The sequence below is a fragment of the Mus musculus genome, chromosome 7 (assembly GCF_000001635.26).
Source record: "Mus musculus strain C57BL/6J chromosome 7, GRCm38.p6 C57BL/6J".
Classification (NCBI taxonomy): domain Eukaryota; kingdom Metazoa; phylum Chordata; class Mammalia; order Rodentia; family Muridae; genus Mus; species Mus musculus.
In genome coordinates this window covers 142,543,498-142,561,349 of record NC_000073.6, presented here as the reverse complement: position 1 = coordinate 142,561,349, position 17,852 = coordinate 142,543,498, and the positions used below count along the sequence as shown (strand labels likewise).

Sequence of the window (17,852 nt, the reverse complement as noted above, 5' to 3'; positions counted from 1 at the left end):
TGTTCTTCCCACCACCGGCCCAGCCTTGATCCCTAGCTGCCCCCCACGCCTGCTGCCTGCCCTTTGCCCCCACCACCCCCTCTGTCACTGCAGCCAGATCGAACCCCCACCCGGCCCTTCCTGCCCGAGGCTCTGACATTCCGCCAAAGGCGCCCATCTTTGCTTTCCTCTTTCTCCACTCCATTTCATGATAGAAAGCAGAAAGTTTCCTCTGCATGCCACAGTGAGACCCCCAAGCAATGTGAACAAAAGGTCTTCTTGAGCTGGGACCACTGGGCCACCAGATTACACACTGACCCACCCTCTCCCCTTGGGTCCTCTCCCTGTGGTTCTGCATTGCCCCTGCCCTGCCTGGACTTTCCCATAGGAAGAACTAGCGCTCACACACACACACACACACACACACACACACAGAGGCAGAACTAGCACACACAAACACACACACACATACACATACACACATGCACATACACACCACACACCCACACACACATACACACACACACATACACATACACACACACACAGAGGCAGAACTAGCACACACACACACACACACACACACACACACACATACACACATGCACATACACACCACACACCCACACACACATACACACACACACATACACACACACCCACATACAACACACACACACACACACACACAAAGAAAGGATCTTTAAACAAACAGGGCCAAACATACTGGAGACATTGGGTCTGTGTGCTCAAGAGGCAGGTAGCCTTTATACATCACACACTTCCATATCTTGCCAAGATGTCCACTGCTGGCCTACTTAGGGCTGGATAGCTTCCTTTACCCAGGAAACTAGAGGCTAGTGCCTAGAGGGACCAAAGGGGAGAGGGGAGGGATCATGTCTCCTGGAGGGCGGTAAAGGGATCACAGGAAGACCTAGAGGCCATGATTCTCCCCAGAGATGACCAGAGAGATACCACTCTACATAGAAGAGCAGAAAGCAGGACTCTGATCCTCTGTGAATTCACTCCTTCATATTGTTACGTAGGCCTTTTACTTTATTGTGTTGTGATATGTAACAAACTAAACCACACAAGCACATAGCTGAGTGGTAATAGGTGTGAGCCCAGTGCTGGGCAGTGTCTAAGAGTTTTATCTTCCTCTCTGGCTGCAGCTCCAAGGCCTCCCAACTTGCTTGCTCTTCTCTCTCAGGGCAGAGTGGATGCAGAGGTGGTCCTGTGTGGTGAAGGGACTGGAGTCTGTCATCTCACCTCTTAGGCAGATGGATTGAGAGCCAGGAGAGGCAGGCAAAGAACCAGGCCCTGCAGAACCTAGGGCTGTGTCCTGGAGATTGCACAGCAGAGTAGGCCCTGCAACCTGACCCATCCCTTCCCTGGGTCCCACCTGCCGGCCAGGGTCCCAGCAAAACCCTGACAGCTGAGGAGTCACACCTTCCCAACTCTGGTTGTCATTAGCTGCTCCTGGCGGGAGGTGGAGGGGTGGAGGATTGGCTCCCGCAGCCAGCAAGGATCGAGGCTCACGTGAGGCCACCTGGACCTCATTATTCTTAAGTGGTCCAGTCTGAGTTTGGGGAAAAAGGAGAGAAAGCTGCCCCACCCCCACACTTCAGCCAGCACACTGGGGCCTTCTACCATGATGGAGCACTGAACCCAAAAAAAGAAAAAAAAAATCTATGGAGGACTTGCCCCCAGAAAAAAATGGACTAAAGTACTTTTTCTGGACCAGAGGCTAAGCAAGTCAAAAGGAGTTAGGGCTGAGATGGGACTGGAAGTCAGGCTCTGTTCCTTCCTCATCACTTTCCAAAGGTGATCTGGTGAACAAGGTCACCGTCATCACCCTGTTACTGACAAGAAGGGTTTAGAGCATTTTCCCCCACAAAAGAACCTACGAAAGACCCCCTTCCCTGATGAACCCCCATCCACAAGTGGAAGGATGACTCCCAGGGGGGCTCTAACCAATGATAGAGCCCAGAGAGTGCTAAGGGTACCAGTAAAATGGCGGTACGACATGGAACCCAAGATCCTAGCTCTTCCAGCTGTTCTCTGGCTCAAGGGACTTCCCAAGATACCCCATCAGCATCCATGGACAACCTTGGTCTACAAGAGAGCGACTTGGTTTGGCTTTCAAGACCAGTTCTCAGAGCTTCCATTTTGATCAAGCAGTGTGTTCCCTGAGAGTCAGGAAGGGGACGTTTTTCAGTGTTCAGAATCTGGGGTAGATGGTGAAGCAGAGTCCTTGGGTCTTGACTCAATCCTGCTATTCTTTTGAGACTATCTTAGGCATCAATATTGAGAGTCCCTGTATACCTCTAGATGTGCACAGGAGCGAGGACCAGGCTCTCCGTCCCCTTCTGTGCAGCCACAGGAATCTGCAAGGTGGCTGCCTGAGGGAAGGCAGGCAATGGGTAGGGCAGGGTGGGGCAGGGCGGAGCTGGGCATCTGTGGGAAGCTGACCTGAGCAAGGAGACATTAGCAGACCGCTGGCATCATCACCTTCATGCTTTCACCCACTGGGTGAATATACACTAAATGAAGCACAAATTAGCACAGCCAAGGGAGAGTCAATTGTGTCCCTTCTTCTTAATCCCTTTGGCTTTGGGTTTCCCCAGCCTGGACAGACTGTCCGAGGGGAAGGCTGCCCAAGGGCACCCGGGCATCCGTCCGGGGACATTCAGGCAGTGACCAATCCCAGGCTGCCCCGTTGTGTGCCCTGAACTGTGGACCTTTTCCCAGCCAGCCCCTGTGGGGGAGCAGCCACTGTGGGTCCCCAGGTCTTAGAGAGATGTTCAAGGATGGGACAGGGATGGAGATGAGCATGAAAGCCAAGCAGAAGGATATCTCTCAGAACTAGCCCTCTTCTCTCAACTCCTACCACCAAAGCAGAAGACCACTACAGTCCAGAACCCAGCACGGCCACCATCATAGCTTGGCTGACCAGCTCAGGACAGGTCAGTATCAAGATATTCAGGTCGGAGCTCTGGGAGCTGAAGACAGTGAGCCCTCAATGAATCTTGGGGTTTAGCCCCAGTTCTGTAGGGCCTGTTGGGGTCTCTGAGGACTTGAGGATTCTCCTATGGGCCAATCAAGGCTGAGCATCCAGAGGGAGGCAATGCCTTTATATGATGGTCACACGGGAGGGAGTTACCAGTATCTAGCTCGGTGGGCTTCAGGTACCAGTAACCTCTGCTGCAGGGGGAAGTACCCTCCCCACCAGCCCCCAGCATATCTGGGCCTGGGGGGGTCTTGTTATGGCCCCAGGGGTTCCTCCCACATCAGGAGGTATTCCCCAGCCCCATCAAATTCCATCTCTTCCCCTCCTCCTGCCTTGCCAGGAGATATGGAACAGAGGGGCCGCTCTTGGTCCCCAGTCTCAGAAGGGTGCCCCTCTGAGCAGATAAGCCTGCCTGTACCCGGAACAAGTTAGCCGCCCCCACTGTTCTGCTCTGGAGGCCATTTGGCCTTGGGATAAACAGATCTCATCCGGGAAAGAGCCTTGTGCCCCTCACCCTAATCCCCCGGCCCCTGGCCCCTGGCCCCTCTGGGAGCTTTGACCTAAGCAAATAATTAGTCCAGAGACTGGAAGGCTCAAGGGGATCGAAGTCAGGAATCTGATCTTTGTTCCCTTCCTTTATCCTCCCCTTCCCCCTTTAGGTCTTGAGATAACCAATAAGCCTTTGTGTTTTTAGGTTTTGTGTGTGTGTGTGTGTGTGTGTGTGTGTGTGTGTGTGTGTGTGTGTATGCAAGCACACGCGTACTTTCTTCAGACATTCCCCAGCTCAATACAGCAGATATGGGTAGGCTGACACCCCAATCTGTACCAGAACCGATGTCAAGAGAGCAGAAAGAGCTTGGGACTAACCACTGGGGACAAAATGGGGCCTCATCACCTGAGGGAGTGCTGAGACTACCTTCTGTGAGAGGAGTCTTCCAGAACATGGCAGGGAAGAGGGACCAGCCTAGGTTCCTAGACCCTCTTCATGCCTCTTCTTGACCAGGTCCATTGAGATAAGGCCTCCTTCATCTAAGCAGGCCTCCTACCAGGTCTCATTCATCCATTTACAGACCCAGTCCCTAGAGCCCTGCCTTTTCAACCATAATCTCAAAACAAACTCACAAAGTCTACTGCCTCAGGATTAGAATTAGCTTTTCCCCTCTCATCTCCCTAAGCCTCTTGAGTGAGACTACCAGGAGGGGAAAGTATGTCCCAGGGGCCCCCAGATCAGTTCCATCCATCCTACTTTAACCCAGACCAGCACATGGAATACCTTCTACCATCCCCAAGACACAGAAATACCTTTTCTTCCTGAACTTGTTAGCCCTGTGTCTTGTGTCTGGTACAGGGCACTCCGGCTACCAACTGCTCAGGATTCCAGGTCCCAGGATGGCTGAAGGTTTTCCCTTACCTTCAGTCCTGAAGAACATGTAGTCATAAAAAATAAAATAAAATAAAATAAAATAAAAAGGTGCCCATCTTGATGGCTGGCTCTGCCAGGGGCAAAAAACACTCTCCTCTGGACAAATGTAGGTTTTCTTCTCTCCATCTTGATTATCTTTTCTGTCCTTCCTTCTATCAGAATGTCACCCTCCCCTAAAGCTACCGCTGGGGTCCAGGGGTGGCACCACACTCTTCAATCTACTTCTTTCCCCTTAGTGTGTTTCTATCTTCTTTACTCTCTCCAAAATGTGTTCACTTGTTTCCTGTAAAGGCCATCCACCTTCCCCAAGCCGTCTCACCTACTGGGCCAGCCCTGGCCCCATCAAGCTAACAGTCCCTCTTTCCCTTCTTCCTGGAATTTTCCACTTTCTCTTGGTCCCTCCTCACATGGTATCAGGAGAGTCAGAAAGGAGATGGTGGCTCAGGAGACTCTGGGCCAGGATATAATGGTTTGAGGACTTCCCTGAGGGGTTAGACACAGAGGAAGGGAAACAGGCTGCTTTGCCACATGAGCAGTTGAAGAAGGAGCTTCATCTGGGGCTACAAGAGCTTGGGAGGAGCTGGGAGAGGTCTTGCCTCAGAACTGGGCAGTGCTAGTATGTGGGTTTCCTGGTGCCGGGCTTACTGTGAGCAGAGAGAGAGCCATGCATCACCTTTTTGCTGATCACTGGGAACGCATGGGTATTGCTTCATCTTGAAGGCCACCTTGTTGCAGTCAGGCAACTAACACTGCTGCTCTTGTTACAGTACAGCCACAGAGCCCCATTGTACCTCAAGACCCACAATAGGACTGGACTCTAGACTTGTAGCTGGCAATGGACATTCTTTGATACAGCAAGGGAGATGGATTCCAGGTCTAGAATTAACCCAACCACCACACCAGGACTATCAAGGTCTTACTTGAACAAGAGACTCCCGGCCCAAGAGGTGCCACGGCCAGGCTCCAGATCCCCAACCCTCTTAGGACTGGGGCTACCACCGGGGTGTTGGCCATGTCTAGGGAGCCCTTCTCCTTGGGCTTGCCTGCCCCTGCTGGAAGAGAGAGGAAACAACCTGCTCCTGGATAGACGGGGTGCTCCAGCCATCTTGCCCTTCACTGGCCTTCAGGAGGGTTGTATGGGTGAAAAGGTCAAAGAGAGGCAGAAGAGAAGGTGAAGGAATCTCAGAGCATGGAGGGGAGGCTGGATGCTGCAAATGGTGAGAAGGAAGCAGTGACAAGTATGGCTGGGTCTAGCACACAGCGCCCTGGATAGCCCAACTCTGCCTTGGCCAACTCTGCCTCTGAAGGAGTGCTGTGCCTCACTGGCTAACCTCTGACTGCTACTTGTGAGGTTTGTGGATAGTGCTGACCAGCTAAGCCCCATGGGCCAAACCAGACCAGGTTCCAAGGGACAGGAAGGAACTCATTGCTCAGTGCCTGGCCTCAGGCACTGCTGAGCCATCTCCCATTTCCAGGGCACCCGGGGACGGGCAAGGCCTGGATGCTCAGCCGGGCTATTGGCTGTTATTGGGGGAGGAGGTTAAACCTCTATGCTCCTCTCCAATGCCTCTACTCTGATCATTTAACTACTTTCCCACTTCAGCCTCCCAGGTCCTGAAGAATACACCTCTTTGAAACTGAAGGGAAGGATCCTCTACATTACACTCCTATCCCTGCACCACCCCCAGAATGCTCTTCAGTTCTCAGTCACAGAAGAAAGCTAGATTTCAGGGCCAACTAGCTCCTTCCAGGACAAGAAGGGTGGGTCTAGGTAGTCCCACTCACCCAAGTCCTGGCAGGAAGGGGGCTATGGAATTGCGGAAGCACTGAGAACTAGTGGGACAAAAGTCATGCTTGTACCCTTGGCTGCTCTCTCTGGCCACGTACATCATCCTCAGTGGCTCGTAAGTATGGGTGGGCATTGACTGGGAGTCATGAGTTAGGGGACAGCCAGGTTGGGCATGAATGTCTTTTGGAGACTTTGAGAGAAGGGGAGTCACTGGGAGAGGAGAGGGGCCAGAGGCAATCCCGGTTCTGCTAGTTTACATTTGTCTCTTCCCTAAGACTGCACATCTCTCTTGGGGGGAGGGGAGGTGCTGTTAGTGGGGGGAGCTTGGCACTGAGCCCAGTAATCACCCAAGGAAATTATAATGTGGAGCAGAAAGGGATCCTTCAGCTGCTCATCAAAATGATGGAAACACCAGAAAAGCTGAACAAGGAACTGGGCAGCTTGAAGTGTTGTTCACTTAGCTGGGCAGGCAAATTCCTGCAGTCCCATGTAGGGGCTGCAAAGGGGGTCCACAAGGGCTTTGAGGGTCTGGGAAGGTGACAAGGTGCTTGTGGGAGGGCTAGGGACCAGTGGACTAGGATGAAGGCAGCTATTTATCCAACAGCAGTGGAGAAGGAGGTAAAGACACTTGTGAAAGACTGGACAAGGGACAAAGTCCATTCAAGGAAGCCAGAACAAGGAGCAGACGCCTGATGCCCAAGGGCAAAGCTGGCAAGGCACACACAGCCTGGACTTGTGGTACCAAGGCTGATATTCCTGAAATGATGAAGACTGGAAAGGCAGCTTTGCTTAGAATTGGGATGAGCTGGGCCTAGTGCCCTGCTCCCACACCTCAGTCGTCTGCCTGCCTGCCTGCCTGCCTGCCCTCCCACTGGTGTGGGCCTTCTGGATTCCATCAGGTACCACAGCAATCTGGCTGTGACATAATGAGGCAGGCTGGGGTCAGCGGGGTGACCTTTCATGGCCCCAATGTTTGGAAATCCCCAAATCAAAATGACCCAACAGACAAGCTTGAGAGTAGATTTCCCAAGTGGCCCCTTCAATTACCAAGAGAGGAAAACAGCAGGCCCCAGCCATTACCAGTCTCCACAGACGGGACAACTCAGGCCCAGAGAGGTCCCAAGCAGGCCTGCTTAGCTTTAAGCAAAGGTAAGCCAGGCAGCCTGGAGAGAACACACACCAGGCAAAGGCCAACGGAGAAGTCCATGATTGAGGGGTTCAGGCCCCACGATTCTGTAAGCTATGGTACCAATCTGAAAGCCATAGCAGATCTGGGCTTGGGGCAGAAGGGAGGCCATGAGAGGGTTAACTTATAATAGCTCAACCGGGGCTGGAGAACAGCATGCACTAAGGGCTGAATGAGGCAGGGTTGCAGGACAGCCACCCCCAGCCCAGAGTTTTGTAAGCCAACATTCTTCTTTTGTGTCCTTCCTCTCCAGGTGTTATTTGGAAAAAAAAAAAAAAAAGAAAAAAGAGAAAAAAAAAAGCCACTTCAAACTTCATACAAAAAAGCTTCACGCTGAAAATTTAATGTAGAAACCCTGTAATCGCTTTTCCAGAGATAAGACACGGCCAGGAGGGGAACACGATCCCTATAGCATAGAAAGCAGCCGGGGAGGCAGGGCCTGAGGCTGTGAGGCACAGGCTGTGGGGCTGGGGGTGGGGGTGGGGGTGGGAGGTGGAGGAAGAGGCAAGAGCAAGAAGGCCACCTTGGGGGCACAACCATCATGGAGACACTTGAGCCTTCTAAAAGGCTATTGGCCTTCTGTGTACATAGGCGCTCCTTCTTTGGGCAGGACCCTTCGGCCCCAGGAAGCTCGAGTTTCACAGTGACGCCATGGCCTCTTGACCAGCAGCCTCGGAGACTAATTTGGGGTCCTGGAAGGCTCAGGTTGGGAACAGCTAAGCTTCAAAGGGCAGTTAGGCCAGCAGGGTATCTGACCTCTCCTGGAGGGAGATGTCCTGTTGCCTCCTGGTCAGCAGCGCCACCATTGCCCAATACTTGGGGACACCATGCTCCCACTGCCCCCTACCACCACACGGCCCTGGGTACACACAGCCCTCAAACCCACTAAGGCTTGGTTGTAGATGGTGAGACCAAGAACTCCCCTCGTCCCTAGGCATAAGCTTCCCAAGACAAAGAACTGAAAACGCCTGGCTCTTGCCTCAGCCCCCTATCTCCTGTGAGCAGACCCAACTCGTTTAGGCTGTTCCCCACCCAGAAAAATATCAGAAAACAGGCTAGGAGAACACAGAGCCTGGGACCTCCCTGACAGGAAGGTATGGGGTGGGGGTGGGCTGCTCTGGCGGGGGCCCTGGGTGTGTTTGCGCCAGACCTGCAGTTCTGCAGCAACATTCCATGGGTGGGGGTGGAGGAAGGCGCCATGTGGAACCAACTGGCCTGGCTTGGGGGCAGGAGGCCCCCCAAGCAGTGAGCCCAGCTGGGCATGCTTGCTCCTCTACTGCCCCCTTTAGGTAGCCCAAGGCTCAGAACCAGCTCCCCCAGAGACCATGCTGAGCACTTAGCCACCCAAAAAGTGGGATCCTGTGTCCAACAGAAGAAACTAAGACACAGAGACCTCTAAAGGGGAAGGGGGAATGCTGTCCTCTGAATTAATAGTCCCAGACCCTCCTGAAGTCAGTGGGGAGGGACTGGGGATATAGCCTAGTGGGTAGAGCCTGGTATGTACGAAACCCTAGGTTTGATCTACACTACATAAGCTGGACATGGTGGCACATGCCTGTAGTCTCAGAACTGAAGAGGCGGCAGCAGGAGAATGGGACCTTCAAGGCCAACCTCGGCTATATAACAAATTCAAGGCCTGTCTCAAAAATGAAACAACAAAAATAAAAAACTTGCGGAGGGAAGAGATACCACATAGCTCTCTGCATGATCCCAAGATCTTGGGAGCTCTGATCTCTACCTTGGGACCAGCCCACACTCACCCAAGCCCCACATTGACTCCCCCATAGCTCTATATGGCATACTAACTTGGCAGGAATAAGCAGGGCACACATGGTCAGGCAGAACCCTCACAAAGTCAGTACTTGCTTCTCTCAAACATGGCTATGGTTTTCTTTGTTGTCCACCCCACCAAGAAGACATCATAGGCTAAGGATGCTGTTTGCCTGTCCTTCCTAGTGTTGCCAGGACAATGACACAGAGGTCCAAGAAAGAGTCATAGCTCAGAGGTAACTGAATAGTGCTAGGAGCGCCGTGCCAATGTCAGGTGCCCTGTACCCTCTCAGGACTCTCATACCCTGGCCCCAGCTCTTCCAGACTCATCAAGAATATTCCATGAGCTCCATAGGCAAGCACGTGGCTCAGTTTGCCAGACTATGTCCGTCAGACTGGCGCCAGCTCTTAAGCCCCATGTCCCCACTTGGTCACTCTGTCCCTCTTTAGAGCCTCTGGCCACTTAAGTCTTAGGTCCAGTCTCCCAAATGGGAGCACCCTGCCCTTTTCCACTACATCCCCCACAACTTTACAAAGATGAGTGTTTCTGGCACCCCTATCTGCAATGTTTTCCTGCATCCTGGGGTCCTCCCAGTCTTTGGTCCCCACAGTTGTTCATTGCAGGCAGTGGGTGGAGACCCTAGGGTGGGAGGAAGAGCTTGTGAGAGAGCAGAAACATGTAAGAAACATTGCCCTTCTCTCTATCTAGGTCATGAGTGAGACACCAGTCTTGGAGATTTAGATGTCTCTTCTCAGTCCCTTTCTGGGGCACCTGCATTTTTTTTTTTTTGTAGCATGGGGGACCCAAGAAATAGTCCCTGAAACCTTGCAAAGTCTAGCAACAATACGCACCATTCTGACCGGGGCCATATTGACAGACAGGAGCAACTGTGAATACTCTTAAGAGGCATTTCTATTTCGGCAGAGGGGCGGGCTTCCCGCCATCTCGAGGGCCATCCGATATTTTCGGATAAAGAACATTCCTGCCATCCTTCATCACCCTCCTTGGGCAGCTGTTGGCTCCTTTTATCCCAGCACAAGTGGCCATGTCCTCCTCAAACCCCAAAGGAGGCTCGGAACACATACTTTTCCCGTTATGTACCGGCCGAGGGGCCAAGGAGGATTTAGCTCGGGAGAGGCCCAGGGCCCAGCAGGCAGGGGATGTTCTGGGAGGTGAAGACAGGCCAAGATGAGGAGAACAGCTGCTCCTAACCCCAGAGGGCCTGCTGAACCTCGAGCCTGGGACTTATTTTTAGGAGGCCCCTTCCAGAATTTAGACTGCCTCATCGCAGGGACACAGGGAAAACTAAAAATGTTCACACACTAAGGTACCCCAGTCTCTGGAGGGCCCCTCAAATCCAACAGTTCCCAGTGGGTTGCGTGTTTCTGATATCTGGGGCAACTGGCCCCGTCCTTTGGGCATAGCTTCCTATGGCATATTCATTCATAACTGCATGTTAGCATGAGCACCAACGTCCCCTGGATCCCCAGCTCCAATGTGACCCGGACCCCAGGCCAACTGTTCCTTCCCCTGATTTTGGGAATAAGCTACTTATGTAAAAGCCACTCAGCTGAGTTGGAACCCAGGAAAAGTCAGTTGTGCAGCCAGGGTTAGGACCTCTGGAGGCTGGGGAAGGGGAGACCTAAGAGTAAGTCAAATGACACCAGTGTGGAAAACATCAGGATAATGCCTTAAAGCCAGACAAGAGACCTAGCAGGACCCCAAGACCTTCACAGCATCTCTGCCAGCTGCAAAACAGTGATACTGCAAGAACACAAGGCCTGTCTGGTTGCCCCCAGCCCAGTGAGGGATTGCATTTGGGGCTGGGCATAGCATTGCAGAGTGCCTTAGGACGTGGGATGCTTCTTCAGGGAATGGGATGTCCCAGTGGGCTGAGTAGGCCTAAAGGATTGGACTTTATAGCTCTTCCAAAGCCCTGACCATCCTGGAAATAGAATCACTCCAACTGGCATGTCAGTTGGCCTTGGTGACTGGGCAGGCTGGCCACGCCACCTCGTGGTTGGGGTCTGGGCCGGCACAAAGGGAGGCTCCCTTCGCATGCCAGCAGGGAGCAGTGCCAGCTTTGAAGAGCGATTTGTCCATGAGGTACCCATGCCTGGCCACATTCTGCCACACCGTGGCCGCTGGGAGGAAGGGACAGGGACCAGGCCAGGCAGGGAGGCATTAAGGCTTTGCCTAACTCCTGGATTCACTGGGACTGAGGACAGGAGCTAGGTGGATGAGAATCCTGGGAATAGATCAGTCTACTATTGTTCTTCTGCCAGCCAGGATCTCATGTAGCTGGTATTATACCACCACATGTTTTGTTTTTGGTTTGGTTTCATCAACACTGGGGATTGAACCTAGGGCCTGTTATATACCAGGCAAGTGCTCTACTAACTTGACCTACTTGCCTAGCCTATAACATGCTTTTTTTGTAGTTATTGTTTGTTGTTCTGTTTTGAGACAAGGTCATCTAAACTGTCTTTGAAATCACTATGAAGGTGAGGCTGGCCTCGAACTCTTGATCCTTGCACGCATCTTCCAGATGCTGATATTACAGGTCTACCTCACCATGTCTGGCCCTCATGACACATTTTATATAGAGAAGGCTGTAGCCAAGGACCTCACAAGGCCAGCATGGCCTTAGAGTAGGAACTGGATTCCAGACCCTCTTGACTTAAGCCATATTTCCCTTCAAGAAGCTCCCTTGTCTACTCTTGGTATCCAATTTTCCCTGAAGCAATGAGAGCTCCCTGCCTAGATTTTTGGCTGTTTTCTGTTTTGTTTTCTTTAGTTTTTTGAGACGGTAGTCTCACTATGTAGCCCAGGCTGGCCTTGATGTTTCTAAATATAGGGCTTATAAGTTGTGTCAAATGCTCTGTGGCTGCTGTCATACACTTGCACTAAATGCAAGGATAGGAGTGGGGGAGAGGAGGAGTGGTCATTCCTACACTTGTGGACACATGGGGTGTTCCATGAGCCTTCATAGGGGTCTTTAGGCCAGGGCCCAATGCTCTATCAGGCATCTTCAGAAACTGAGGGATGCCAGCGGAGGGGTGGCAAGATAGGAGCACAAAGGGCCACCCTGAACTGCTCAAGGCCCCAGGAGGTAATCTGTGGCCCTAAGGAATGGTCCAGTAGGAAGGTGGGGGAGGGGTTGGACTTTCTCATCCAGCAAAGGCCAAGCACAGAAACAGCAGACCCTGTCTGCCTGCGCCTGGCCGGCTTTCCTAATGAGCTGTTTCCAAGCCCTTTGATCTGGGGTTTTAACGACACCCCCTACCCAGGAGCCTCGCATCCTGCCTGCAGCCTGCACAAGGCTTATTATCCAGACCTGATGACCTGACCGGCCTGGGACCAGCCTGGCTACCACCTGGGGTGGACGCTAAGGGCTCTTGTTCCCTTGTTGGGGAGAATGTTCCCTTGGGGTCCTGAGGTCTGTGAAGCTGGGTTGTTCCCAGAGTCACCTGGGCATCTCTAGGCTTGAGGCTGGATTCTCTAACCAATGTCCCCTTTACCTTGCATCATTTGGGGCCTGCTGGGAACTTTCACAGATAACCAGTGATGTAGCCCAGATCTAAGGGATCTTCACTCACTTGAGCAGGGCACTCCTTTGGAGCTTGGGAACCAGAGGCCCAATCGCCAGTATTCTGCAAGTCAGCCCCTTGTTCCCTCTTGGGGTTTATTCAGAGTAACTGCTGGGTCAGCAGCATCTCATCCACTTCCCAAGATTGTCCATCCATCTGGCAGAAGCTGCCCCCTTCATCATGCCTCTTCCTAGGCAGACTGTTTCTCTGGCTAGCCCCCTTGATCTTTGCAGCCATCTTGACCTCTGGCCACAGCTGTTCCTCATGAAGCAGTGAGCCACCCCAGGTTGGTCGAAGTAAGCCTTGGGGACTCATGGGGCCTGAGTAGGACCAGCTGTCCCTGATGGGGGTGGTAAACATGGAGACCTGAGCTGAAGGGTCTCCCTGCTTGGAGTGACTCCCCTTTTCCCCCAGGCATCCCTCAGTCACTTGTGAACACACTTACACACACACTGGTGGGAAATGAGGCCTCTATGTGCTGGTCTCAGCCCTCCCCCACTCTGGCAGCAGGCTTGGAGTTTTATGAGTGCTACAAATCAGGTATCACACAGTTTGGGGCTGACATGGTCTTTATAAGAATTATTTAAGGCCCTAGACTCTGCTGAGGTCCCAGGGAGAACTGGGGTAGGGAGCGTCCAGCTGTTTGGCCCATGGAATCCCAAACACTTCATAAAGTGAAGGTAGGAAAGGAAAGGGGGGTGGGGACACCGTGTTTTGCTGAGCTTCCTCCTGCCCCAATCTAGAGGTTGTTGGGAACTCCTAGACTGAAGTGAAAGGGGCGGGGGGGGGGGGGGTGGGGGTGGGGGTGGAGTGTTCCACAACGGCAAGGGCCAAGTTCTCACTCTCACTCCTAGGAGCCAGCCTGGGAGGCCCTGGTTCTGGGCTATAGTAGGAAAGTAAGAGACACAGAGTTTGAGAATTTGCCCCACTAACCCCCAACAATACCCCAAAGTGCCCCACCCCCAGGACATTCTTTTGAATTCTGTGGACAGGAGTCAGACCCTCCTAGTGATTTTTTGAATTTTCACTGTCCAACCTCCTAGGTTCAATGGGTAAACTCCTATAGGTCTGGTCCGTGCTGGAGACCCAATGGTGCACCCTAATTTTTTCGGGCTTGACCCACTAAATCAGCAGTTTTCAACCTGTGGGTAGCAATCATCAAAATGCTCATTGTTTCCAATGGGTCTTAGGAACTGAGACACACTTATAGTTATGATGTAGCAATAAAAATATTATGGTGGGGGGTCTCAAAAACATAAGGAACTTTATTAAAATGTCATAGCATAAGGAATGTTGAGAACTACTGCACTAAGTATTATACAATGTTTGACTGATAACTGAAACTAGTCAAGAGCAGCCCTGAAAGGCTAGCTAAAGGTCCAGTGGCTAGCAGAGGGATGGGAAGGTAACTCAGTCCAGGTATTCACACACACCCTGAGAGAGTTATTGTATTTGCACGTGGAAGCACGAGCAGAGGCAAATGGATGCACAGAACCCCGTGCACCCATCACACAGCAGTCTCTGGTCTAGTATCCAAACTGCACCCCCCCCTCCCCCGCGCACTCCCCATCCCCCACCATATACACAGAGCAAGGTGTCCCAGTGGTTGGGCACACTGCATTGCTCCATGCACAGCTGCTGCTGGTACCCACAAAGACTAAGAGAAAACACTGTTCCTCGGGGCCCTGGGGACACTCCCCCATGGCAGGGCAGAAGACGGTGGTCTCAAAGATAGTAGAATACCAGGGCTGGAGGCTCTCCCATGAGAAGGTAGACTGTCCTCTGCCTTAAATACAGCCAAAGAAAGAAGGAACCCAGTCCTGCCTAGCAGAGGCCCTGAATCTGGCCAGGCCTCAGGAGAGCTAGTGGGTTCCTGGCACCTCTGTGGTCCAGCTGGCGGCCCAGAGAAAGCATTACAGCTAGCTATAGCAGGTTCACTACCCTCCCAGCCTCTGCCCCAGAACCTTCATCCTTGTAGAAGTATCTGCTGTGGCCAGCAGTGAGCACACACACACAAGCACACACACACAACCCCAGTACAGGCAGGCAGTGGCCCCACCTCAGCTCACACCATGACATGCGTGTAGAAGCTATAGACATTTCCAACATCTTATTCCTGTCTGAAAGGGAAGGTGGTGTGGTGGCAATAGATCTAAGGATAGGGACACTTCTAAAGGCATGACAGGGTGGGGAAGAGTACAGTGTAGATCAAGGTGAACCTTCAGGGCCCCAACCATACAAAGGCAGAATCCTACTTCAGCATGTGGCCCACCATGCCAAGCCATCTGATGAAATACGGAGTTGCAGATGTATGGTAAAAACTCGGGGCAGGGACTGACTGGTCTGGAGCGGGGAGGAGTGAGGCACCAGGGCAGCTTCCTTCATCGGCCATAACAGCAGAACCCTCAGAGGCTGGAGCCAATCAAAGCCAGATGTGGCAGCAACAGAAAAACCTTATTTACCAAGAAATAATGAAGCCATTTGGGAGATTGGTGCTGCTGGGTGAGCTCAGATGAGGTGATCGAGGCAGACACTAAGCAGGTTCCTCGTGGGAAGGGCTGGAGGTGGTGTTCCTCCGAGGCTGGGTAAAATGAGGGTCTATAGGTCCCTTAGCAGCCTTACTTGTGCAGAGCTGAGCTAGTGGGAAACGAGTAAGGTCCCTGTGGAGGCCTTTCTCCCTTTGTCTCTGGAAACTATATAACTGAAGGAGGAATGGGGGCAAAAGTGTCGAAGGGGAAATGGTACTCCCCACCCACCATCAAAGAAAGGCTATGTCAAGAGTCCTGAACACTGGGATGTGTAGGGGCAGTAGAGTTTTTCTTTGTGTGAGTCCCTTGTCTGTACATGTGTGTGGAGGGCAGAGGTCAACCCCAAGCGTCATTCCTCAGGAGAGAGACGTCCAGCATTTTTGTGTGTGTGTTTCACTGGGACCTAGGGGCTCTCTTACTAATTTAACTGGCCAGGCCAGCAGGGCCCCAGGGATCCTACTTCCTCGGCACCACGAATATGAGCATGTTCTACCATGCCTGCCTTTCTACAGGGATTCTAGGGAGCCTTTCTACAGGGATTCTAGGGAGCTAATTCTAGGGAGGTGTTTGCATAGCAAGTACCTCATACCCACTGAGCCATTTCTCTAGGCCCAGAGTCATTCTTCACAGCTGGTTGCAGAGTGGAGATACGGACCCATGTACCCATCTGCTGCCTCTGCAATCTTACAGGAATCCTGCCGCCTCCTGAGGCTTGAGCTGAGAGTGAAGCTGGAGGAGGCCACGATTGGAGCAACATCTGGGAAAATGGGCACAAACCTGGAGACAAAGGGTTCAAGGACAGCCAGCGTCCTTGACCATGGCACATTGGTCCATAGGGGCCAAGAATGCACAGTCCCCTCAGGAGAAACAAAAACATATATCCACATAACCAATCTGAAAAACAGCATCAGTCCCGAGAGCCAGATGGTAGCTATAATTCCCAAGCCCCCTGACATATGAATAAAACAGCCCACCTATGCCACAGAATATTACTCAGTTCTGAAAAGGAAGAAAATTCTGCCCTCTGCCTTGGATGGATCTTGAGGGTACTGTTTGAAGATAGGAAAGACAGATCTTCTGTAATATCACTCATGTGATGTCCCTAGAGTTACCACATCCGTAAGGACAGAAGAAGGTAAGATGTGGGTGCCTGTGACTGAGAAGGGTAAGGAGTGGGGGAGGTGCACAGTCAAGAGTGAGAGAGTTTGTAAAAATGCACACAACTCTGGCAACACCCTGGAAGCCACTGATTCACACACTGAAGAACAGTCTGCACAGGGTAGAACCCGTCCCTCTGTAAAGCTGTTTAAAGGTCAGACATGATGGGGTTGGGGGAGAACGTTCAGCAGGTAAAGCCACCGTATCTGATGATGAGCTCAGTTTGATGCCCTGGAAGTAGAAAATGGAGCCCTGAAACTTGTCCTCTGATTTCCACACCCCTTCACACGTAATAAATATGTCAATGCAATTTTACTTTATTTTAAAGACTTTGAATTAGATGTCTGTGTGCATCTGGGGTGGGGTGGGGGTGGGGATGGGGGTAGGTACACACAAGTGAATCCTTACATTGCTCGGAAGCCTTGGATCACCCTGGAGCTATATGCTATTGTGAGCCGTCCGATGTGGGTACTGGGAACCAAGCCCGGTGTGTGCTCTTAACCACTGAGCCATTTCTCTAGCCCAATCAGTGTAATTTAAAATAAAAGGCAGACACTAATGTCCCAAGACCAGCTCTCTCCTACCCAGGGTAACAAAATGAAGGGATGGTCCTCTCACCAACCTTTAGAGCCCCAGTCTCCTATGCTCATCCTCTGTACTAACCTGCTGGTAGACAGTCCACATTCTAAGGTTCTTAGTTGTCTCTGTGGTCCCCTGCCCTCACATTCAGCTGACGTAACTTAGAATCACAGGGTGGGGGTGTGTGTGCCCTTCTTTTGAGGGTAATTTAAAAGAAAGGGACACTGAGTCACAGAGAAGCCAGCTCTTATGCTTCAGATGGGGAAGGTCTGTGAGGTGGAGGGGATACCCAGCCTGCTCCCCCGAGAAAACAGTATGTGTCTGGGGCTATAGGCAACCTCAGACAGGCCCCATGTCCTGACTTCTAGCGCACCCTATCCCACGCCATAACCTACGGACTTCTCCTCAGTCCACAGCTGTGGTGTAGTGAGCAAGACTGGGCTTTTCTGCCAGTTTTGACCATCCAAGCAAGAAGCACTTCTTGAAGATAAGTCTCACCAGCCCAGAGGGGCCAACAAGGCACATAAAAACCTGAGAAAGATATGGAAATCTCAGGACCCCTTGAGTCACAGGGGCAGGCAATCTCAAGTTCTACCAGCCAGACTGGGATCAAAAGTGGATTATGGTTCATGAGGGTGTGTGTGTGTGTGTGTGTGTGTGTGTGTGTGTGTACTTGCACATGAGACAATTTAGTAGCCTACCCCTGCCCTCTATTGCCCTATTGTGAATACACTCTTTGGGGCTAAGTACAGAAGGTCCCCCCTTGAGGCTTTGCCCTAATGCATGCAGCTCCTCTGGAGTTGGTGGGCTTATATACACAAAGGGGTCTGGTAACAAGG

At 52.0% G+C, this 17,852-nt stretch overlaps 1 long non-coding RNA gene across 1 annotated transcript, besides 6 other annotated features; it reads left to right on the top strand.

Annotated features, from left to right (window-relative positions):
* Positions 1-13,434: part of a biological region, named in NCBI's record as "H19/Igf2 enhancer region", that runs on past the window's edge. NCBI's record gives its function as "regulatory_interactions: H19 | H19-icr | Igf2".
* Positions 1,419-1,649: an enhancer, noted in NCBI's record as "conserved region; CS7". NCBI's record gives its function as "mesenchymal enhancer" and the evidence as "EXISTENCE:reporter gene assay evidence [ECO:0000049][PMID:10810089]".
* Positions 2,520-2,797: a conserved region, noted in NCBI's record as "conserved region; CS8, conserved segment 8; no significant enhancer activity". NCBI's record gives the evidence for it as "EXISTENCE:sequence alignment evidence [ECO:0000200][PMID:10810089]".
* Nctc1 (non-coding transcript 1) lies at positions 2,752-16,741 on the top strand. The gene is made up of 3 exons (NR_002452.2): positions 2,752-2,945; positions 5,180-6,316; positions 15,967-16,741. It is a non-coding gene; the product is annotated as a non-coding transcript 1 (long non-coding RNA).
* Positions 6,537-9,784: an enhancer, noted in NCBI's record as "VISTA enhancer mm50". NCBI's record gives its function as "enhancer in: somite[10/14] | limb[14/14] | nose[11/14] | heart[13/14] | other[8/14]" and the evidence as "EXISTENCE:transgenic organism evidence [ECO:0001131][PMID:17130149]".
* Positions 9,974-10,459: an enhancer, noted in NCBI's record as "conserved region; CS9 or CME". NCBI's record gives its function as "skeletal muscle enhancer" and the evidence as "EXISTENCE:reporter gene assay evidence [ECO:0000049][PMID:10810089, PMID:20937833]".
* Positions 13,149-13,434: a conserved region, noted in NCBI's record as "conserved region; CS10, conserved segment 10; no significant enhancer activity". NCBI's record gives the evidence for it as "EXISTENCE:sequence alignment evidence [ECO:0000200][PMID:10810089]".
* Positions 16,742-17,852: the final 1,111 nt, after the last annotated feature.